Raw genomic sequence first — 25,585 nt, 5'->3', positions numbered from 1 at the left:
CGGCAATTGAAACTGATGCTTCTGATCCTGATGAAGAAGAAAATGTTGATTGGCATGATGTATTTCCTGATCCAGAACAACTGGAGGGTCAGCTGCACTTGCTGAGCCAATCAGATTTAGATGATCTGGTAAGAAATCTGTCATTATCTAAAGAAAAGTCAGAACTGCTAGCTTCTAGACTTTGGGAATGGAATTTGCTATAACGAAGCACCACAACTTCACACTTTCGTCATTGACACACCAAGTTAGCTGCATACTATGAAATGGAAAGCGATGTCTGTTTCTGTACTGATGTAAATGGTCTTATAATGGAATTAGATGGTACAAATGTTCCCGATGAATGGAGGCTATTCATAGACTCTAGCAAAACGAGTTTGAAAGCAGTCTTGTTGCACAATGGTAACTAAAAACCAACTGTTCCATTGGCTCATGGGGTTGGAATGAAAGAGACCCATGCTTCTATGGAGTTAATTTTGAAAATGATCAAATACTCTCAACATAAATGGAATATTTGTGCTGACCTGAAAGTGGTAGCACTGCTGCTTGGCCTACAGTTAGGGTACACGAAGCATATAGTAACATAGAGGGGAATAATCGAACGTCGCCGGCGATCTATTTTGGCGGTGGCGCAACAGCTGGCCGGAACCGTATTATCAAAAAGATAGCCGGCCATCTTTTTTTTCCGATAATACGGTTTAGACTGGCCAAATGCCTTGGATGTCGCCGGGTCCGAGATGGCCAGTATTGTCTTTCAGTGATAATGGAAAAAAATGTCGGCCATCTCCAACCTGGTGACATCCAAGGCACTTGGTCGTGGGAGGAGCCAGCATTTGTAGTGCACTTACATGCCAGGACACCAACTGGGCACCCTAGGGGTCAGTGTGGTGGACTTCAGAAACAGCTCCCACATGCATAGCTCCCTTACTGTGGGTGCTGAGCCCCCCCCCAAACCCCTTACCCACAAATGTGCACCCACTAAAAGTGCTCCAGGGACCTGCACACACTCAGGCCTCTAGGACTTGTTGCTGCTGTATAACCTTGGCACAGCAGTTGACACCTGAAGACTAATGTCTTTGAAAAAGTGCTTTATTTGAATAACCACTTTTACTCACAGTTAACTGCAGATCAGAGGTTGTGCCCCACTGGCAAAGAGTCTCCCTGATACTGACATTAGCAGTAGGTCAGAGCTGGCAGAATGCTGTACAATGCCCTCTTTCAGCAACATTCAAGGTAATAACGTTTTCTAACGTGGGTAACACATGAAAGGGAGATCTAAAATTGGCTTACAAAAATGGCCACTACCTCATGGACTACTGGAAACAAAACAGGGCACACTCTGACCCAGATAGCAGAGGGGAAAAGCACCATGGGAGTAGAGCCCAGTACCCTACACCCACCACAATGCATTGCTGAGGTGACTCTGCAGGGCACCTAACAGAAAAGGTGTCACACTCACCCGAGAGTCACATCGCAACCACGGAAAGACGATACAACACATTCTGCTGTCATGGAGGTGGGTACGGGATTTGAGGCTGGCATACAGGCTGGCAAAAAAGGTTTTCATTTTAACTTTTGTAGTATGGGAGGGGGTTGGTGACCACTGAGGGAGTAAGGGGAGGTCATCCCCCATTCCGTCCGGTGGTCATCTGGTCAGTTGGGGCACCTTTTTGAGACTTAATCGTGAAAATAAAAGGACTAAGTAAACCCGGCCAAATACCGCTTCACGCCGCTTTTTTTTTTCCATTATCGCCGAAAGCCGGCCATCTGGTAGCCACGCCCATGCCTGCCCATGCCCCGCCTTCGCTTTGCCGGCGACACCCCCCCTTGAACTTTTGCTGGCGAGGCGACGGGAAAGCGGCGATGCTGTTAAAAAGCCAGCTTTCAATTATACGCTTTTAGCCGCTTTTGCGAAATCGCCGGCGATCTCCCGATTTGTGTTGGAAGATCGCCGGCATAAAGTTTCGATTATAAGCTGGATAGTAACATAGTAGATGACGGCAGAAAAAGACCTGCATGGTCCATCCAGTCTGCCCAACAAGATAAACTCATATGTGCCACTTTTTGTGAGTACCTTACTTTGATTTGTACCTGTCTTTTTCAGGGCACAGACCGTATAAGTCTGCCCAGCACTATCCCCGCCCCCCAACCACCAGCCCCGCCTCCCACCACCGGCTCTGGCACAGACCGTATAAGTCTGCCCAGCACTATTCCCGCCTCCCACTACCGGCTCTGCCACCCAATCTCTGGCACAGACCGTATAAGTCTGCCCAGCACTATCCCCACCTCCCACTACCGGCTCTGCCACCCAATCTCGGCTAAGCTCCTGAGGATCCATTCCTTCTGAACAGGATTCCCGTTTTCATCTCCACCACCTCCTGCGGGAGGGCATTCCAAGCATCCACTACTCTCTCCGTGAAAAAATACTTCCTGACATTTTTCTTGAGTCTGCCCCCCTTCAATCTCATTTCATGTCCTCTCATTCTACTGCCTTCGCATCTCCAGAAAAGGTTCGTTTGCGGATTAATACTTTTCAAATATTTGAACGTCTGTATCATATCACCCCTGTTTCTTGTGTTTCTTGTGCCTATGGAACAGTCGTGATGACAAAAATCATTACAAAATGAGACAGTGGCCTCTCAGAGTCGAGCACACAGTTGGTCGGTACAATGTACAACACAAATCACTGGTCGATCCACTTCAAGTTTATCTTCCATCTCTTCACATTAAACTTGGTTTAATAAAAAATTTTGTAATTGCTCTTGATCGTGATGGAAATGGTTTCCAGTATTTGAAGGAGATGTTTAGCACACTGAAAACCGAGGCTAAAATAAAGGCCGGAATTTTATTGGCCCCGAAATCAACAAACTAATGCATGATGACACATTCAGAACAAAACTCAACCCTCTGGAACTTGCAGCTTGAGATGCACTAGCCACATCCCTATCCAACCAAGGACGTAACCCCTACATTTACGCAGATGATGTCATGATATACATCCCCTTTAAACATGACCCAATAGAAATCATCAACGAAACCAAACTCAGCCTGCAAATCATGAACACATGGGCAGATGCATTTCAACTGAAACTATACGCAGAGAAAACACACTGTCTCATCCTTACATCTCAATACAACACCAACAAACCCAACAATATTAACACCCCAGACTACACCCTCCCTGTTTCTGACAACCTAAAACTTCTTGGAGTTACCATCGATCGAAACCTCATGCTAGAAACTCAATCAAAAAATACAACAAGGAAAATGTTCCAATCAATGTGGAAACTCAAACGAATAAAACCTTTCTTCCCAAGGGCAATATTCCGCAATTTGGTACAATCAATGGTACTAAGACACCTAGACTATTGTAATGCAATCTATGCGGGATGTAAAGAACAAATCATAAAGAAACTCCAAACCGCTCAAAACACCACAGCCAGACTGATTTTTGGAAAAACGAAATACGAAAACGCCAAACCCCTACGAGAAAAACTACATTGGCTCCCGATCAAAGAATGGATTGCGTTCAAAATCTGTACTCTAGTGCATAAAATCATCTATGGTGAGACCCCGGGATACATGACAGACCTCACTGACCTTCCACCCAGAAACACCACAAGATCAACATGCACATACCTAAATCTACACCACCCAAGCTGCAAAAGAATTAAATACAAATCAACCTATGCATACAGCTTCTCCTTTATAAGCACGCAACTATGGAACACATTACCAAACACCTTGAAAACAACGCACGACCTATCAAACTTTTGGAAATCACTAAAAACTTATTCAAAAAGGCATACCCTGATGACCCAACTTACATGCCTCGATCCCACAACACAACGAAACTAAGACTCGAATTGATCACAACTCAACCCTTCCTCCTTATTCCCTGATGTGTTTATCCTACACGAACCTTCTACATTGTCACTCTGTATCTGCTATACCAGAACTGGCGATCGCCATCACGGTTATTATGTAAGCCACATTGAGCCTGCAAATATGTGGGAAATGTGGGATACAAATGCAATAAATAAATAAATTTGTGCTAGTAGTGCAGAACTTCCTTGGGAACAGACGAGCTGAAAACTATGCTGAGCTAGTAGACAACATGCTTAAAGCATATGAACAACTTGGCTGCTGAATGTCATTGAAAATGCATTTCTTATATTCCCTTCTTGACTTTTTCCCACCCAATTTGGGACACGTAAGTGACGAACATGGAGAGAGGTTCCATAAAGACATTTCTACAATGGAGAACAGATATCAAGGCCGCTGGAATCCCAACATGATGGGGGACTACTACTGGTTTTTGCAATGGGAAAATATGACCGGTCACAAATGCAAAAGCAGATGCCTGAAGCACTTTTAACAGTAATGGGCCTTGCTGAAGTAAGACTTTTAAACTGGAGTACGAGACTTTTTTGAAATTTTGTTATTTCATTACATTTTCATATACTGTTTGCTACGAAAACTTTGATGTAGATCAGGTAATTGCTGGTGTAAAACTTGTTCTGTAAAAAATTATTCAATGATTTCCAAGTGCTTAATTCATTTGGTAAAACTTATGCATAACAAAACTTCCTGACGTGTTACAACAATTCTGACTTCGGATTTGGAATATGCACACTGAATTTAGTATAGGACAAATGTTTTTTGCCCAGTAGCACACGAAAATTTTTTTTTGTTGTGCTGTGATTATTACTTTCATTGTGGGAGGTTCCTTTCTCTCTTTATTAATGCTATTTGTAAGGAATCACTGACCTTTTTCAGAGGTTCCCTCCAGATTTTTCCTGGTATACAGCGCTGCGTATGCCTTGTAGCGCTATAGAAATGATAAGTAGTAGTAGTAGTATATCAAATACAATAAACAGGGCCAGATTTAATTTGTGGACACCCATAGGCAAGGAGAGGATGTTTCCCTCCTGAAATATCCAGGGGCACCCCCCCATCCCTAGATCCTTCCTTTTATGCTGCCTTCTTACCTCTGGATTGTGCCACAGAACCCCCACAGCTACTAGCAATGCTTCTTCCTTCAGTAATGCTCCAGTGCGGAGTCTTCCAGCACTCATGCTAAATAGAGATATTTATATGTGTATATCACATGCATGCGTAAATACTAATTTCAGGAAGCCATTAATTATATGTGGAGAGTCACACCATGTACAGATTTCAAGGTGGTATGATGGAGGTGTCGGTTGGGTGGGGCTTGGCTGGCACAAAAATCTACATGTATATTCCTCCTCATTTTATAAAGGAAATACATGTGTATGAGGAAAAATTTCCACATCAGGTTTTACATCTGCTGAAAGGCATGCACATGTGTAGGTTTGTAAAATGAGGCAGCTAAAGGTGGAAGTAGCACCACTTGAACATAGAAGGTGTGAAATCCCCACGTCTGTCGTTCGTTTTTTCCAATGTATATTTGAAAAATGGCTGCTCCTGCTGCACAATACCAGCAAATCCACATGCATTCCCATAGGTATTTTAGAAAAAAACTCTGCATTGGACACATGAAAATGTATTTCCTGATGTTACTCATAAGCCCTCAATTACAACAGCCACAGAGCTGGTATAGCTGTAGTCACATTAGTATTTATTTACCACCTTCGAAGAAATTCACCCAAAGTGGTGTATAGCACGAATAACCTGGACATAAGCAATACACGATTAAAGCAGTAAAAAATATTCAAATAACAGTACATACTATGGGATGAACACTATATATGGCGCCAAAACATTGGTGCCAAAATAAACGCTATTCTATAAACTGTGATTAAAATTAGGCATGGTTTATAGAATAGTGTTTATGCCCAGGAATCGAAGGTAAAGCGAATGCTACATACCTGTAGAAGGTATTCTCCGAGGACAGCAGGCTGATTGTTCTCACTGATGGGTGACGTCCTCGGCAGCCCCTCCAATCGGAATCTTCCTAGCAAAGTCCTTTGCTAGCTCTCGCGCGCCCGCGCGCACCGCGCATGCGCGGCCGTCTTCCCGCCCGAAACCGGCTCGAGCCGGCCAGTCCAGTATGTAGCAAGACAATACAGTTCAAGGGAAGACACAACTCCAAAGGGGAGGCGGGCGGGTTTGTGAGAACAATCAGCCTGCTGTCCTCGGAGAATACCTTCTACAGGTATGTAGCATTCGCTTTCTCCGAGGACAAGCAGGCTGCTTGTTCTCACTGATGGGGTATCCCTAGCCCCCAGGCTCACTCAAAACAACAACCATGGTCAATTGGACCTCGCAACGGCGAGGACATAACTGAGATTGACCTAAAAAATTTACCAACTAACTGAGAGTGCAGCCTGGAACAGAACAAACAGGGCCCTCGGGGGGTGGAGTTGGATCCTAAAGCCCAAACAGGTTCTGAAGAACTGACTGCCCGAACCGACTGTCGCGTCGGGTATCCTGCTGCAGGCAGTAATGAGATGTGAATGTGTGGACAGATGACCACGTCGCAGCTTTGCAAATTTCTTCAATGGAGGCTGACTTCAAGTGGGCTACCGACGCAGCCATGGCTCTAACATTATGAGCCGTGACATGACCCTCAAGAGCCAGCCCCGCCTGGGCGTAAGTGAAGGAAATGCAATCTGCTAGCCAATTGGATATGGTGCGTTTCCCTACAGCCACTCCCCTCCTATTGGGATCAAAAGAAACAAACAATTGGGCGGACTGTCTGTGGGGCTGTGTCCGCTCCAGGTAGAAGGCCAATGCTCTCTTGCAGTCCAATGTGTGCAGCTGACGTTCAGCAGGGCAGGAATGAGGACGGGGAAAGAATGTTGGCAAGACAATTGACTGGTTCAGATGGAACTCCGACACGACCTTTGGCAAGAACTTAGGGTGAGTGCGGAGGACTACTCTGTTATGATGAAATTTGGTGTAAGGAGCCTGGGCTACCAGGGCCTGAAGCTCACTGACCCTACGAGCTGAAGTAACTGCCACCAAGAAAATGACCTTCCAGGTCAAGTACCTCAGATGGCAGGAATTCAGTGGCTCAAAAGGAGGTTTCATCAGCTGGGTGAGAACGACATTGAGATCCCATGACACTGTAGGAGGCTTGACAGGGGGCTTTGACAAAAGCAAACCTCTCATGAAGCGAACAACTAAAGGCTGTCCCGAGATCGGCTTACCTTCCACATGGTAATGGTATGCACTGATTGCGCTAAGGTGAACTCTTACAGAGTTGGTCTTGAGACCAGACTCAGACAAGTGCAGAAGGTATTCAAGCAGGGTCTGTGTAGGACAAGAGCGAGGAGCTAGGGCCTTGCTGTCACACCAGACGGCAAACCTCCTCCACAGAAAGAAGTAACTCCTCTTGGTGGAATCTTTCCTGGAAGCAAGCAAGACGCGGGAGACACCCTCTGACAGACCCAAAGAGGCAAAGTCTACGCTCTCAACATCCAGGCCGTGAGAGCCAGGGACCGGAGGCTGGGATGCAGAAGAGCCCCTTCGTCCTGTGTGATGAGGGTCGGAAAACACTCCAATCTCCACGGTTCTTCGGAGGATAACTCCAGAAGAAGAGGGAACCAGATCTGACGCGGCCAAAAAGGAGCAATCAGAATCATGGTGCCTCGGTCTTGTTTGAGTTTCAACAAAGTCTTCCCCACCAGAGGAATGGGAGGATAAGCATACAGCAGGCCTTCCCACCAATCCAGGAGGAAGGCATCCGATGCCAGTCTGCCGTTGGCCTGAAGCCTGGAACAGAACTGAGGGACTTTGTGGTTCACTCGAGATGCGAAGAGATCCACCAAGGGGGTGCCCCACGCTTGGAAGATCTGGCGCACCACTCGGGAGTTGAGCGACCACTCGTGAGGTTGCATAATCCTGCTCAACCTGTCGGCCAGACTGTTGTTTACGCCTGCCAGATATGTGGCTTGGAGCACCATGCCTTGACGGCGAGCCCAGAGCCACATGCTGACGGCTTCCTGACACAGGGGGCGAGATCCGGTGCCCCCCTGCTTGTTGACATAGTACATGGCAACCTGGTTGTCTGTCTGAATTTGGATAATTTGGTGGGACAGCCGATCTCTGAAAGCCTTCAGAGCGTTCCAGATCGCTCGCAACTCCAGGAGATTGATCTGTAGACCGCGTTCCTGGAGGGACCAGCTTCCTTGGGTGTGAAGTCCATCGACATGAGCTCCCCACCCCAGGAGAGACGCATCCGTTGTCAGCACTTTTTGTGGCTGAGGAATTTGGAAAGGACGTCCCAGAGTCAAATTGGACCAGATTGTCCACCAATACAGGGATTCGAACTCGTGGACAGGTGGATCACGTCTTTTAGACCCCCAGCAGCCTGAAACCACTGGGAGGCTAGGGTCCATTGAGCAGATCTCATGTGAAGACGGGCCATGGGAGTCACATGGACTGTGGAGGCCATGTGGCCCAGCAATCTCAACATCTGCCGAGCTGTGATCTGCTGGGACGCTCGCACCCGCGAGAAGAGGGACAACAAGTTGTTGGCCCTCGCCTCTGGGAGATAGGCGCGAGCCGTCCGAGAATCCAGCAGAGCTCCTATGAATTCGAGCTTCTGCACTGGGAGAAGATGGGACTTTGGATAATTTATCACAAACCCCAGTAGCTCCAGGAGGCGAATAGTCATCTGCATGGACTGCAGGGCTCCTGCCTCGGATGTGTTCTTCACCAGCCAATCGTCGAGATATGGGAACACATGCACCCCCAGCCTGCGAAGTGCCGCTGCTACCACAGCTAGGCACTTTGTGAACACCCTGGGCGCAGAGGCGAGCCCAAAGGGTAGCACACAGTACTGGAAGTGGCGTGTGCCCAACTGAAATCGCAGATACTGCCTGTGAGCTGGCAGTATCGGGATGTGAGTGTAGGCATCCTTCAAGTCCAGAGAGCATAGCCAATCGTTTTGCTGAATCATGGGGAGAAGGGTGCCCAGGGAAAGCATCCTGAACTTTTCTTTTACGAGATATTTGTTCAGGGCCCTTAGGTCTAGGATGGGACGCATCCCCCCTGTTTTCTTTTCCACAAGGAAGTACCTGGAATAGAATCCCAGCCCTTCTTGCCCGGATGGCACGGGCTTGACCGCATTGGCGCTGAGAAGGGCGGAGAGTTCCTCTGCAAGTACCTGCTTGTGCTGGAAGCTGTAAGACTGAGCTCCCGGTGGACAATTTGGAGGTTTGGAGGCCAAATTGAGGGTGTATCCTTGCCGGACTATTTGCAGAACCCACTGATCGGAGGTTATGAGAGGCCACCTTTGGTGAAAAGCTTTCAACCTCCCTCCGACCGGCAGGTCGCCCGACACTGACACTTGGATGTCGGCTATGCTCTGCTGGAGCCAGTCAAAAGCTCGCCCCTTGCTTTTGCTGGGGAGCCGCGGGGCCTTGCTGAGGCGCACGCTGCTGACGAGAGCGAGCGCGCTGGGGCTTAGCCTGGGCCGCAGGCTGTCGGGAAGGAGGATTGTACCTACGCTTACCAGAAGTATAGGGAACAGTCTTCCTTCCCCCGAAAAATCGTCTACCTGTAGAGGTAGAAGCTGAAGGCTGCCGGCGGGAGAACTTGTCGAATGCGGTGTCCCGCTGGTGGAGAGACTCTACCACCTGCTCGACTTTTTCTCCAAAAATGTTGTCCGCACGGCAAGGCGAGTCCGCAATCCGCTGCTGGATTCTATTCTCCAGGTCGGCGGCACGCAGCCATGAGAGCCTGCGCATCACCACACCTTGAGCAGCGGCCCTGGACGCAACATCAAAAGTGTCATAAACTCCTCTGGCCAGGAATTTTCTGCACGCCTTCAGCTGCCTGACCACCTCCTGAAAAGGCTTGGCTTGCTCAGGGGGAAGAGCATCAACCAAGCCCGCCAACTGTCGCACATTATTCCGCATGTGTATGCTCGTGTAGAGCTGGTAAGACTGAATTTTGGCCACGAGCATAGAGGAATGGTAGGCCTTCCTCCCAAAGGAGTCTAAGGTTCTAGAGTCTTTGCCCGGGGGCGCCGAAGCATGCTCCCTAGAACTCTTAGCCTTCTTTAGGGCCAGATCCACAACTCCAGAGTCGTGAGGCAACTGAGTGCGCATCAGCTCTGGGTCCCCATGGATCCGGTACTGGGACTCGATCTTCTTGGGGATGTGGGGATTAGTTAAAGGCTTGGTCCAGTTCGCCAGCAATGTCTTTTTGAGGACATGGTGCAGGGGAACAGTGGACGCTTCCTTAGGTGGAGAAGGATAGTCCAGGAGCTCAAACATTTCAGCCCTGGGCTCGTCCTCCACAACCACCGGGAAGGGGATGGCCGTAGACATCTCCCGGACAAAGGAAGCAAAAGACAGACTCTCGGGAGGAGAAAGCTGTCTTTCAGGAGAGGGAGTGGGATCAGAAGGTAGACCCTCAGACTCCTCGTCAGAGAAATATCTGGGGTCTTCTTCTTCCTCCCACGAGGCCTCACCCTCGGTGTCAGACACAAGTTCACGGACTTGCGTCTGCAACCGTGCCCGGCTCGACTCCGTGGAGCCACGTCCACGATGGGGGCGTCGAGAGGTAGACTCCCTCGCCCGCATCGGCGAAGCTCCCTCCGCCGACGTAGTCGGGGAGCCCTCCTGGGAGGTGGCCGCAGTCGGCACCGCACGCGGTACCGACGTCGGGGACCTCACCCCGGGCGATGGGCCAGCCGGCGCCACGCTCGACGGTACCGGAGGCGCAAGCACCGCCGGTACCGGAGGGGTAGGGCGCAACAGCTCTCCCAGAATCTCTGGGAGAACGGCCCGGAGGCTCTCGTTCAGAGCGGCTGCAGAGAAAGGCATGGAGGTCGATGCAGGCGTCGACGTCAGAACCTGTTCCGGGCGTGGAGGCTGTTCCGGGCTGTCCAGAGCGGAGCGCATCGACACCTCCTGAACAGAGGGTGAGCGGTCCTCTCGGTGCCGATGCCTGCTGGGTGCCGACTCCCTCGGCGACCCAGAGCTCTCGGTGCCGACGCGGGGAGGGGACCGGTGTCGATGCTTCTTCGACTTCTTCCGAAGCATGTCACCGGAGCTCCCCGGCACCGACGAGGAGGACGTAGAATCCAGCCGTCGCTTCCTCGGGGCCGAGGCCGAAGGAGGTCGGTCTCGGGGGGGCTGTACCGCAGGAGCCCTCAGGGTAGGAGGAGACCCACCCGAGGGCTCACCGCCACCAGCAGGGGAATGGACAGCCCTCACCTGCACTCCACTCGATGCACCACCGTCCGACGACATCAGGAGACGAGGTCCCGGTACCACCGACGTCGATGCAGCTATCCGATGTCTCGGCGCCGATGCAGAGGGCCGATGCCTCGATGCACTCGATGCACTGGCAGCCAAGGAAGAAGGTCTGGACGCTGATGACGTCGATGCACACGATGACCCCGGTGCCGATGCCGACGAAGAGCCCGAGAACAAAACGTTCCACTGGGCCAATCTCGCTACTTGAGTCCGCCTTTGTAAGAGGGAACACAGACTACAGTTCTGGGGACGGTGCTCGGCCCCCAGACACTGAAGACACGAAGAGTGCCTATCAGTGAGCGAGATTACCCGGGCGCACTGGGTGCACTTCTTGAAGCCGCTGGAAGGCTTCGATGTCATGGGCGGAAAAATCACGCCGGCGAAGTCAAAATCCGAAATGACGAATTTGGAGCACCAAAACTTTAAGGGAGAAAAATCTCGACCGAGGCCGAAAAGAGGCCTACCCCGACAACGAAAGAAAACTTACCGGGGCAAAAACTGGAAATACGGGAAGGGGCAAACGAAACCCAAGGGGGTTTCCGGAGCACTTTCCGAACGAAAAGAAACTTTTCCGAAGAAAAAACACGTCGATTAGATAACGGACGCGCGAGGTCGACTCTCCGGGGCTCAACACGGCAAAAACACAGCCGTACCGAGTGCGGACGAAAGAAGACTGGCCGGCTCGAGCCGGTTTCGGGCGGGAAGACGGCCGCGCATGCGCGGTGCGCGCGGGCGCGCGAGAGCTAGCAAAGGACTTTGCTAGGAAGATTCCGATTGGAGGGGCTGCCGAGGACGTCACCCATCAGTGAGAACAAGCAGCCTGCTTGTCCTCGGAGAACTTTAGGTACGACTATTTGAACCAACTGAAATGTGGTGAAATGTAAATGCCTAAATTAGGAACATATCCCCCCTAATTCTATAACAACACGCGTGAATTCCCCTGTTCTGTCCATGACCGTCCCATGTCAGCACCCCCTTTTTAAACTCACTCTTAAATTTACCTGCGTATGTTTCAATTAAATCTATTAAGTGCCAATAATTGGTTAACAAATCAATTATTGGTGCTAATTAGCTCATTGTTCAATTAAACTGCACATGCAAATTGGGCATGCATCCAAATTTGCACATGCAATCTTTAGAAATTTTTATAGGGCAGTGAAAGACCGTTCAGCTTATCCAATTTGCTTGGCTATTGTGTCCATGATGGGAAGGATATTTTCCAGTTGCCTTCTAAGGGTAGAAGAGCATACAATAACCTTAATTTTCTCCAGAACCCACCTTTTCCCATGCTTCACCACAATGCCCTGTTTTAATCTAAATAGTCAGTTGTGCTAATGAGACCATTTCCCAGACACCCAGTTCCTCAAGTCCCCTGTGTATCCTGCCAGACCGATCAAGACAAAAAATTCTACTTATGTTTCCATTAGAACTTCTAGCTATTACAGGACATTTACCCAGCCAAAAAGACCCAGTTTCTACTTTGATTCTACTATTACAGTACATGCTCTAAGTAAATACCATTATTAATGAACCTCCTAGGTTCTCTGTGTAGCCTGCCAGGCAGACATGGCAATGTGACATGAGCACCTCATTTTTTCACTAGAACTTCTATTTTTTTTTGTTATATGAAAATAAAACGAAGAAGTTTTAACTAACCATAACAACAACAACAACAACAATGCAATGGTAGAGCTAAAAGTGGAATAAGCAATATGTCAGTAAAAATATACAATAGCAGCAATAACTTCTGTATAAAATAGGGTAATATATAACAACACTTTCAGCTCCCACCCCTTCCTCCCTCAAAAACCAATAAACAATTCCCCCCCCCCCCCCCCCCCCCCATACAACGGAAAGCTTCAGTATCTCTAAAATTCTGCCAATTTAACTTGTTTGAGCACCAGGTCCTAAATAATCTCTTAGTCGTGCCCATATCTATAGTTGTTTTTTTCAAAGTACTGTCAGTTTCAGCAATGTTCATCTCATATCTGAAAATAGGTAATACCATGTTCCACCAAAAATGCACATTAATTAAATGTGTATTTTTCAAGTTTTTCAGTGTATTTTTCTGTTGTTTTTTTCAAGAATTTGCAGCCTGCTGATAGTTATGGCAATGACATGATTCTAACAAAATAACAACAAAAAGCCTAATCTGCAATATGTTGAGGAAGTGAGAAAAAAGAAGATATACAAAAAATATAACAGAAGATTTTTTTTATATATATGGAGAAAAAGACCTCAGTGAAGAAGTGGTCTATTGCAAATCTGATAGCGTCAATACATTACCTCCATCATCAATCATAAAAAACTCCATATAAATCAAATATCCCATCCAAAATATATTCAAAAAACATTCTTTCAAAAAGCTGTCCCTTTAAATCAATAACATTTAAGATCAATTGCACTTAACTTTGGTGGATGATTCTCAATTTCCTTTCATTTTGGAGGCATCTTTTAGTGCTTAAGGCAAAATCATCTGAACTCTTCACATCTCTAGCAAGAAGATCCCGACAAGGGCCCCCGTTTCACCGAAAGCCGCCTCAGAGGAAATGTGCTACGCCATAACAGAAGAAAAAGCTTGAAAAGAATTTTTAACATAGTAACATAGTAAATGACGGCAGATAAAGACCTGTACATTCCATCCAGTCTGCCCAACAAGATAAACTCATTTCACATGGTATGTGATACTTTATATGTATATCCGAGTTTGATTTGTCCTTTTTCAGGGCACAGACCGTAGATGTCTGCCCAGCACTGTTCTTATACTAAAAGTTCTGAAGCTAACTTCGAAGCCCCTTAAAATTTACACTCCAGCTCATCCATATCTATATTTTATTTATTTGTTACATTTGTCATATCTACTCTATAATAAATAAATTGAAACTTTAAATAAAGCAAAAACTTACAATACAGCAACGCAGCCTAACCAATTTCACTCTGCGCTCCTAAACAAAATGGCACCGCAGCTAAAAAAATTGACATCAGGATTCAAAAATAACCAATCAAAGGGTATTTCTCAAAAAAAGATAAAATTATATCTTACCTGATAATTTTCTTTCCTTTAACGCAGCAGATGAATCCAGGAACTAGTGGGTTAAGTCCGCCTACCAGCAGGTGGAGATAGAGATAAACAAACTAAAGGCAGTGATGCCAGACGGCCAGCTCCTTCCTCAGTTAGTATGTCATTCGTAAGCATTTGCCAAGGCCAAAAATATGAAACCAATAACAACCATAAACCATCCTCACTATGAAAAACAGAGACCCAAATAAGAACTTAGAAATAACTGCAACTTGATCCAGAAATCGGAATCCTTTCCATGTTCCCATATCTGTCTGAACTCTGCAAAAGAGAACCCGGAAGGAAAAAATAGCCACACTGCGTGGAAAATGAAAAAATTGTTGGCTGAACTAGGGAGGGATCCTGGATTCATCTGCTGTGTTAAAGGAAAGAAAATTATCAGGTAAGATATAATTTTACCTTCCTTGTCACTTGCAGCAGATGAATGCAGGAACTAGTGGGATGTACCAAAGCGTTCCTTAAGTAGGGTGGGAAGCCGATGCTCCCTGCGCCAACACTCCCGCCCCAAAACTCGCATCCTCCCGAGCAGACACATCTAGCCTGTAATGCTTTGCAAAAGTATGACGGGACGCCCAAGTAGCCGCCCGACAGATCTCTTCCAGAGATTAGGCCCCTGCCTCCGCCTAAGAAGCCACCTGTGCCCGAGTAAAATGCGCCTTCAGGGCCACTGGAGACGCCCGCCCTTGTAGCAGATACGCTGCTCCAATGGCTTCCCTAATCCAGCGAACAATGGAAGCCTTAGAAGCTGCCTCACCTCTTTTCGATCCCGACAAGAGCACAAAGAGATGATCCGAGCGTTGAAACTCATTAGAGATCTGCAAGTACCGAAACAAGGCTCTCCGAACGTCCTGGAAACGTAGCGAGGCAAACTCCCCTGGATAATCCTCTCTTCAAAAAGACGGAAGATAAACCACCTGACTGACATGGAAAGCCAAAACCACTTTAGGTAGAAACGACGGCACCGTATGGATCGACACCCCTGCTTCAGAAAACTGCAAAAAAGGATCTCTGCAAGACAAAGCCTGAATTTCAGAAATCCTCCTAGCCGAAGCAATGGCCACCAAAAACACTGTCTTAAGTGTTAGATCCTTCTCAGAAACTTTATTCAACGGCTCAAACGATGGGGCCTGGAGGGCTCGCAGTACCACATTCAAATGCCATGCCGGGCACGGCTACTGCAGAGGAGGACGAAGCCGAACAGCCCCGCATAGGAAACGGACCACATTAGAGTGAGCTGCTAAAGAGGAACCGTCCAGTTTGCCCCTAAAACAAGCTAGCGCGGCCACCTGCACTCGAAGGGAATTATATGCCAATCCCTATTGAAGACCATGCTGAAGGAACTCCAGAATAACCGGAATGTCCGCCCGAAAAGGTGATTCAGCACGCAAAGCACACCACGCCAAGAAAGCTTTCCACACTCGCGAGTACGCTGCTGAAGTAGACTGCTTCCGTGCCCCCAAAAGAGTGGCAATGACTGGTCCTGAAAATCCCTTCTTCCTCAACTGCCGCCTCTCAATAGCCAGGCCATAAGACCAAAGCGGGAGGGATTTTCCATCTGAACTGGCCCTTGATGCAGCAGATTGGGAGTCATCGGAAATCGCAATGGTGGCTCTGAGAGTGCTCGAACGAGAACCGCATACCACAGCCGTTGGGGCCAGTCTGGGGCCACTAGAACGACCGGCCCACGATGCCGCCCTATGTGGCAAAGAACTCTCCCTATCAGAGGCCACGGAGGTAAAACATACAGTAGCTGTTGTTCCGGCCATGGTTAGAGAAGAGCGTCCAATCCTGCGGATTCTGGCTGCCGTTTGCGGCTGAGGAACGGGGGAACTTTGGCATTGCAAGCCATGGCCATGAGATCCATTACTGGTCTTCCCCAACGTTGACAGATCAGCCGAAAAGCCGAGTCCGACAGCGTCCATTCCGCTGCGTCCAAAAGAGTCCGGCTGAGAAAATCCACTTGAACATTGTCTTGACCCGCAATGTGCACTTCCGCCCATACTAGAAGACGAGACGCTTCCACTGCCAAGGGAAGACTGTGAGTGCCCACCTGCCGATTGATGTAGGCCACCGTCGTGGTGTTGTCCGATAATACATGAACCGCCTGCCCCTGCAGAAGGTCCTGAAAACTCCGCAGCGCATTCACGACTGCTCACAACTCCAGACGATTTATCGGCCAAGTCGCTTTGAGAGGGGTCCACAATCCCTGGGCTACTCGATGAAGACAATGGGCTCCCCAGCCCGCAAGGCTGACATCCATCACGACTACCACCCAATTGGGAGACGCCAGAGAAACACCCTTCTGCAGATTGGCTGACCGGAGCCACCACGCGAGACTGTCCCTGGCCCAGCTCGACCAAGGAAGGCATCATTGATAATCCAGCGACGTCGGCGACCATCTGCTCAAAAGGAAATTCTGAAGAGGCTGCATGTGAGCCCTTGCCCATGGAATGACCTCCAAGGTCGCAGTCATGAAACCGAGGAGCTGAACATAGTCCCACACTCGGGGAGCGCGACGACTCAATAAGGTCCGTACCTGAGAAAGCAATTTGATCCTTCGCCCCTTGGGGAGAAACACCTACCCCTGCTTCATATCGAATTGCACTCCAAGATACTCCAGACCCTGAGTAGGAACCAGATGACTCTTGTCCATATTGATCACCCAACCTAAGGATTGCAACACCGCAGTCACGGAGCCACAGAAGACGCCGAGAGGAAACGGTCAAGGCCATGAGTTTGGCCGAAGCATGGACCAAATCATACAAGGCATCCACCAAGTACGCCAGCCCAATATCCATCAGCTACATCTGAGGAGTTCCTGGCATATCAGACTCCGAAATCAAATCCATGACAGAATGTAGCCAACTGAGACAAGCTCTAACCGCGTAAGAACTACAAACAGAAGCTTGAAGTGTCAAAGCGGCCACCTCAAAGGCACGTTTTAAAGAGGCCTCTAGCCGTCTGTCTTGCATATCCTTAAGTGCCACACCACCTTCTACTGGAAGAGTAGTCTTCTTAGTGACCGCCGTCACCAGGGCATCCATCCTAGGTAAAGCAAACAGCTCTAAACAGTCTGCTGAAACCGGATATAGCCTGGCCATAGCCCTGGTTACTTTCAGCCCCCCATCCGGATCCGCCCACTGGGCCGAAATCAACTCTTCAATAGCTTCATGTACCGGAAAGGCCTGAAAAGGTCGTCTGGTACTAGCCATCTTGAGGTTGACCGCCTGAGAAGCCGCAAGCTCAGGGTCCTCTATATTCAGGGCTTCCAGCGCCTGAGAGATAAAGGAGGACAACTCCTCCTTATGGAAAATCCTCACGGCGGAAGAGTCCTCCGGTTGGTCAGTGAGGACACCGTCCTCCACGTCCTCTACCCCTGTCTGCTCCGAGAGAGCCACCATGGAGGGAGCTGTAGGTGACTGTATGCAGAACCCCTCCTCAGACCTCAAAGACAGCCTAGGCTTTTTAAGGGAAGAGAAATCCTCTGGGGGAAAAACCTAAAATCTCTTGGTTACCCCCAGACCCCCTGAGAGGATCAAAGGCCGAAGCTGTCACAGCCGCGTGAGGGGGGGGGGGGGCAAGGCCCTTTTCAACTAAAATACCCAATGGAGTAGCAAAATAAACTCTGGTGAAAACTCCTCTCCCGCAATGGAAGTCGCAGACATGGCACCTGCATCATTGCCCACAGTGCCCGATGCCCTCCCTAACTCCCCTACCAGCGGAGAAGCTTTGCCCAAAACCGCTACCGGAGCTGGCTCCGCGACCGATCACAAAATGGCGCGAGAATCACCAGGCTCCGGGCAGGAAAGCACACTCTTGGGGGGGGGCACCGCTCCGTCGAGTCCCACAAAATCAGCACACCCCGCGCAGCAAAGGCCTGCCACCGAACGCCATTTTTTACCGCATCGGGCACAGCGTTTTACCGCCTCCGCTGCCATCGTCTGCCCCCGAACAGGAACACAGCAGGACTTACCCTGGACCGGGAAAGCGCGGGAACTGACAGCTGAGCCAAAGAAAAAAACTCTCCTACTCCACTTCGAGGCAGGCACAGACAAGCAGGCAACAGAAAACAGGACTCGGACAGCAGTAACACAAGCCTGCTCTCAGCAAAAACAAACTTTCCTGTGCTTGTCTGTTTCTCTTTTAAATAAATTCTATGGTTCTCTTTTTTTTTTTTTTTAGTGAGGAGGCAGAAACAAACAGGGAAGGAAGGAACAGCAAAAGCCTGTTCAGAGGGAATTTGAGGTGCAGCAGGAACCCAGCAACTGTGTATGCTGCCAAGGGGGACACCACCAGTCTGCCACCCCCGGCTCAAACTGGCCACCAGCCCAGGCACACCCTCAGAGGCCTTGGGCCCAGGAGCTGGAGAAAAAGCCATCCACCACCTGCTGAGATAGAGACATACTAACTGAGGAAGGAGCTGGCCGTCTGGCATAATTGCCTTTATTTATTTATTAATTTATTACATTTGTATCCCACATTTTCCCACTTATTTGCAGGCTCATTGTGGCTTACATAGTACTGTAAAGGCGTTCGCCAATTCCGGTATTAACAAATACAAGTGGCATTATGGTATAATAAGGTTCATGTGTGACAGACACATTAGGGGATCTTAGAGAGTTAGAAGAGGGTACTGAAACCAAAGCTCGTAACTCTACCTTGCACCTGCCCTATATGTTATAAGCAGTATTGAGACCATCAATATTGTGTATAAATATGTAATGAGAGCATAAGAAATTAGAGATTGTTTTAGTTTGTTTATCTCTATCTCCACCTGCTGGTAGGCGGACTTAACCCACTAGTTCCTGGATTCATCTGCTGCAAGTGACAAGGAATACATGTTCTTATTGCTCTCTTCCTCCTCAAATTCCTCTCTGCTAACTTTTTCCATTACTTTTTCCCAGAAAAGATTAATACTGTCTCCACCTACCCTCCCTTCTGTCATTGACTCCTCTCTTTCTTCTTTCCATCAGCTCTCAATTGATAAGTTTCATGAACTCATTTGGCTTCTTAACCTACCATCTCTCCCTAATGATCTACTTCCTACTCATACTTGTTGATATGACAAGTTGGCATGGAAGTCCACAGGATGACAACTGAAATCATCCCAAAAGAGTTACTGTTAATGCCAGAGAAGGTGGAGGTCTGAATTGGCAATGATCTTTTTTCTGCCATAGTTCCCAAGTTATGGAATAGTTTGCCAAAAAAGGCAGAAATATTACCTAGAACTTAGGAATAAGACACACGATGTGGCTGTTCCAACAAGTCTTTGGTTAAGCTGTGGTATGAAGAATGGGAAGGAGTCTCATTGTAGTAGATAAATCATCTATTAAATAAGGTTACCCTAGTTCTGTGAGAATGGTACTTCTTTAATAAGACTGATAATGGAACATCTTGTATCACTTTAGGGATTCCTATTGGGCTATAATATAATAAATAAATAGCCATAATTATTGTACAACTATTTATTTATAGTGACAAAATTCAAAAAGGAGAGGGATAAACACAAAGGATCCCTATATAGCAAGAGGATGGATTCAAAGTATAGAGCATTTCTGCTTAGAGCAAAAATTAAATGCCTTTCATATGAAAGGGCATAAGGAGGGGTAACCTGCATGGAGCAGTAATTATAACTTAAACAAAGAAGGGGATAACCTACAAGGAGCATCAATTACAACCCTATATAAAGGCATAGAGGGAGTAACTTGAACAGAGAAGCAGTTATAAAGGCACAGAGAGGATAACTTGCAAGAAGCAGCAATTACAGCCCTATATAAAGGCATAGAGGAGCGTAACCTACACAGAAAGCGAATGCTACATACCTGTAGAAGGTATTCTCCGAGGACAGCAGGCTGATTGTTCTCACTGATGGGTGACGTCCATGGCAGCCCCTCCAATCGGAAACTTCACTAGCAAAGGCCTTTGCTAGTCCTTGCGCGCCCATGCGCACCGCGCATGCGCGGCCGTCCTCCAGCCCGAACCAGCTCGTGTTCGTCAGTCCCATATGTAGCAAGACAAAGACAAGGGAAGACACAACTCCAAAGGGGAGGCGGCCGGGTTTGTGAGAACAATCAGCCTGCTGTCCTCGGAGAATACCTTCTACAGGTATGTAGCATTCGCTTTCTCCGAGGACAAGCAGGCTGCTTGTTCTCACTGATGGGGTATCCCTAGCCCCCAGGCTCACTCAAAACAACAAACATGGTCAATTGGGCCTCGCAACGGCAAGGACATAACTGAGATTGACCTAACAATTTATCCAACTAACTGAGAGTGTAGCCTGGAACAGAATAAACATGGGCCTAGGGGGGTGGAGTTGGATTCTAAACCCCAAACAGATTCTGAAGCACTGACTGCCCGAACTGACTATCGCGTCGGGTATCCTGCTGCAGGCAGTAATGAGATGTGAATGTGTGGACAGATGACCACGTCACAGCTTTGCAGATCTCCTCAATAGTGGCTGACTTCAAGTGGGCCACTGACGCAGCCATGGCTCTGACATTGTGAGCCGTGACATGACCCTCAAGAGCCAGCCCAGCCTGGGCGTAAGTGAAGGAGATGCAATCTGCTAGCCAATTGGATATGGTGCGTTTCCCCACAGCCACTCCCTTCCTGTTGGGGTCAAAAGAAACAAACAATTGGGCGGACTGTCTGTTGGGCTGTGTCCGCTCCAGATAGAATGCCAATGCTCTTTTGCAGTCCAATGTGTGCAGCTGACGTTCAGCAGGGCAGGAATGAGGACGGGGAAAGAATGTTAGCAAGACAGTTGACTGGTTCAGATGGAACTCCGACACTACCTTCGGCAAGAACTTAGGGTGAGTGCGGAGGACTACTCTGTTATGATGAAATTTGGTGTAAGGGGCCTGAGCTACCAGGGCCTGAAGCTCACTGACTCTACGAGCTGAAGTAACTGCCACCAAGAAAATGACCTTCCAAGTCAAGTACTTCAGATGGCAGGAATTCAGTGGCTCAAAAGGAGGTTTCATCAGCTGGGTGAGAACGACATTGAGATCCCATGACACTGTAGGAGGTTTGACGGGGGGGGGGGGGGCTTTGACAAAAGCAAACCTCTCATGAAGCGAACAACTAAAGGCTGTCCTGAGATCGGCTTACCTTCCACACGGTAATGGTATGCACTGATTGCACTAAGGTGAACCCTTACTGAGTTGGTCTTGAGACCAGACTCAGACAAGTGCAGAAGGTAGTCAAGCAGGGTCTGTGTAGGACAAGAGCGAGGATCTAGGGCCTTGCTGTCACACCAGACGGCAAACCTCCTCCATAAAAAGAAGTAACTCCTCTTAGTGGAATCTTTCCTGGAAGCAAGCAAGATGCAGGAGACACCCTCTGACAGACCCAAAGAGGCAAAGTCTACGCTCTCAACATCCAGGCCGTGAGAGCCAGAGACCGGAGGTTGGGATGCAGAAGCGCCCCTTCGTCCTGTGTGATGAGGGTCGGAAAACACTCCAATCTCCACGGTTCTTCGGAGGACAACTCCAGAAGAAGAGGGAACCAGATCTGACGCGGCCAAAACGGAGCAATCAGAATCATGGTGCCTCAGTCTTGCTTGAGTTTCAACAAAGTCTTCCCCACCAGAGGTATGGGAGGATAAGCATACAGCAGACCTTCCCCCCAGTCCAGGAGGAAGGCATCCGATGCCAGTCTGCCGGGGGCCTGAAGTCTGGAACAGAACTGAGGGACTTTGTGGTTGGCTCGAGATGCAAAGAGATCTACCAAGGGGGTGCCCCACACCTGGAAGATCTGGCGCACTACTCGGGAGTTGAGCGACCACTCGTGAGGTTGCATAATCCTGCTCAACCTGTCGGCCAGACTGTTGTTTACGCCTGCCAGATATGTGGCTTGGAGCACCATGCCGTGACGGCGAGCCCAGAGCCATATGCTGACGGCTTCCTGACACAGGGAGCGAGATCCGGTGCCCCCCTGCTTGTTGATGTAATACATGGCAACCTGGTTGTCTGTCTGAATTTGGATAATTTGGTGGGACAGCCGATCTCTGAAAGCCTTCAGAGCGTTCCAGACCGCTTGCAACTCCAGGAGATTGATCTGCAGATTGCGTTCCTGGAGGGACCAGCTTCCCTGGGTGTGAAGCCCATCGACATGAGCTCCCCACCCCAGGAGAGACGCATCTGTAGTCAGCACTCTGTGGCTGAGGAATTTGGAAGGGACGTCCCAGAGTCAAATTGGACCAAATCGTCCACCAATACAGGGATTTGAGAAAACTCGTGTGCAGGTGGATCACGTCTTCTAGATCCCCAGCAGCCTGAAACCACTGGGAAGCTAGGGTCCATTGAGCAGATCGCATGTGAAGGCGGGCCATGGGAGTCACATGAACTGTGGAGGCCATGTGGCCCAACAATCTCAACATCTGCCGAGCTGTGATCTGCTGGGACGCTCTCACCCGAGAGACGAGGGACAACAAGTTGTTGGCTCTCGTCTCTGGGAGATAGGCACGAGCCGTCCGAGAATCCAGCAGAGCTCCTATGAATTCGAGTCTCTGTACTGGGAGAAGATGGGACTTTGGATAATTTATCACAAACCCCAGTAGCTCCAGGAGGCGAATAGTTATCTGCATGGACTGTAGAGCTCCTGCCTCGGATGTGTTCTTCACCAGCCAATCGTCGAGATAGGGGAACAGGTGTACTCCCAGCCTGCGAAGCACCGCTGCTACTACAGCCAGGCACTTAGTGAACACTCTGGGCGCAGAGGCGAGCCCAAAGGGTAGCACACAGTACTGGAAGTGACGTGTGCCCAGCTGAAATCGCAGATACTGCCTGTGAGCTGGCAGTATCGGGATGTGCGTGTAGGCGTCCTTCAAGTCCAGAGAGCATAGCCAGTCGTTTTCCTGAATCATGGGAAGAAGGGTGCCCAGGGAAAGCATCCTGAACTTTTCCTTGACTAGATATTTGTTCAGGGCCCTTAGGTCTAGGATGGGACGCATCCCCCCCCTGTTTTCTTTTCCACAAGGAAGTACCTGGAATAGAATCCCAGCCCTTCTTGCCCGGATGGCATGGGCTCGACCGCATTGGCGCTGAGAAGGGCGGAGAGTTCCTCTGCAAGTACCTGCTTGTGCTAGAAGCTGTAGGATTAAGCTCCCGGTGGGCAATTTGGAGGTTTCGAGGCCAAATTTAGGGTGTATCCTTGCCGGACTATTTGAAGAACTCAACGGTCGGAGGTTATGAGAGGCCACCTTTGGTGAAAAACTTTCAACCTCCCCCCGACCGGCAGATCGCCCGGCACTGATACGTTGATGTCGGCTATGCTCTTCTGGAGCCAGTCAAAAGCTCGCCCCCTGCTTTTGCTGGGGATCCGAGGGGCCTTGCTGAGGCGCACGCTGCTGACGAGAGCGAGCGCGCTGGGGCTTAGCCTGGGCCGCAGGCTGTCGAGAAGGAGGATTGTACCTACGCTTACCAGAAGAGTAGGGAACAGTCTTCCTTCCCCCATAAAAACGTCTACCTGAGGAGGTAGATGCTGAAGGTTGCCGGCGGGAGAACTTGTCGAAAGCGGTATCCCGCTGGTGGAGCTGCTCTACCACCTGTTCGACTTTCTCTCTAAAAATGTTGTCCGCTCGGCAAGGGGAGTCCGCAATCCGCTGCTGGATTCTATTCTCCAGGTCGGAGGCACGCAGCCATGAGAGTCTGCGCATCACCACACCTTGAGCAGCGGCCCTGGACGCAACATCAAAGGTATCATATACCCCTCTGGCCAGGAATTTTCTGCACGCCTTCAGCTGCCTGACCACCTCCTGAAATGGCTTGGCTTGCTCAGGAGGGAGCTTGTCCACCAAGCCCGCCAACTGCCGCACATTGTTCCGCATATGGATTCTCGTGTAGAGCTGGTAGGACTGAATCTTGGCCACGAGCATAGAAGAATGGTAGGCCTTCCTCCCAAAGGAGTCTAAGGTTCTAGAGTCTTTGCCCGGGGGTGTCGAAGCATGCTCTCTAGAACTCTTAGCCGCCTTTAGGGACAGATCCACCACACCAGAGTCGTGAGGCAACTGAGTGCGCATCAGCTCTGGGTCCCCATGGATCCGGTACTGGGACTCGATCTTCTTGGGAATGTGGGGATTAGTTAAAGGCTTGGTCCAGTTCGCCAGCAATGTCTTTTTTAGGACATGATGCATGGGTACAGTGGACGCTTCCTTAGGTGGAGAAGGATAGTCCAAGAGCTCGAACATTTCAGCCCTGGGCTCATCCTCCACGACCACCGGGAAGGGGATGGCCGTAGACATCTCCCGGACAAAGGTTGCAAAAGACAGACTTCTCAGGAGGAGAAAGCTGCCTTTCAGGGGAGGGAGTGGGATCAGAAGGAAGGCCATCAGACTCCTCGTCAGAGAAATATCTGATGTCCTCCTCCTCCTTCCACGAGGCCTCACCATCGGTATCAGACACAAGTTCATGAACCTGTGTCTGAAGCCGTGCCCAACTCGACTCCCTGGAAACATGGCCACGGTGGGAGCGTCGAGAGGTAGACTCCCTCGCCAGCACCGGCGAAGCTCCCTCCACCGACGTCTTCGGGGAGCCTTCCTGGGAGGCGGCCGCAGTCGGTACCATGTTGGAGACCTCACCGCGGGCAAGGGGCCAGCTGGCGCCTCATTCGACGGTACCGGTGGCGCAAGCACCCCCAGTACCAGAGGGGAAGGGCGCAACAGCTCTCCCAGGATCTCCGGGAGAACGGCCCGGAGACTCTCATGCAGAGCGGCTGTGGAGAAAGACATGGAAGCCGATGCAGGCGTCGAGGTTAGAGTCTGTTCCGGGCGTGGAGGCTGTTCCGGGCTGTCCAAGGTGGAGCGCATCGACACCTCCTGAACAGAGGGTGAGCGGTCCTCCCGGTGCCGATGCCTACTGGGTGCCGACTCCCTCGGCGACCCAGAGCTCTCGGTACCTATGCGGGAAGGTGACCAGTGTCGATGCTTCTTTGATTTTTTCAAACGAAGCATGTCACCGGAGCTTCCCGGTACCGACGTGGAGGACGTAGAATCCAGCCGTCTCTTCCTCAGGGCGAGGCCGAAGAAGGTCGGTCTTGGGGGGGCTGTACCGCAGGAGCCCTCAGGGTAGGGGGAGACCCACCCAAAGGCTCACCGCCACCAGCAGGGGAATGGACAGCCCTCACCTGCATTCAAGTCGAAGCACCACCGTCCGACGACATCAGCAACAGCGGAGGTCCCGGTACCACCGACGCCGACGCAGCCTTCCGATGTCTCGGTACCGATGATGCAGAGGGTCAATACCTCGATGCCGTCGATGCCGAGGTCGAAGGTCTTGATGCTGTCGACGTCGATGCACTCGATGCCTCCGGT

The sequence above is a fragment of the Microcaecilia unicolor genome, chromosome 3 (assembly GCF_901765095.1).
Source record: "Microcaecilia unicolor chromosome 3, aMicUni1.1, whole genome shotgun sequence".
Taxonomy (NCBI): Eukaryota; Metazoa; Chordata; class Amphibia; order Gymnophiona; family Siphonopidae; genus Microcaecilia; species Microcaecilia unicolor.
Note: the sequence above shows the minus strand (reverse complement) of the source record.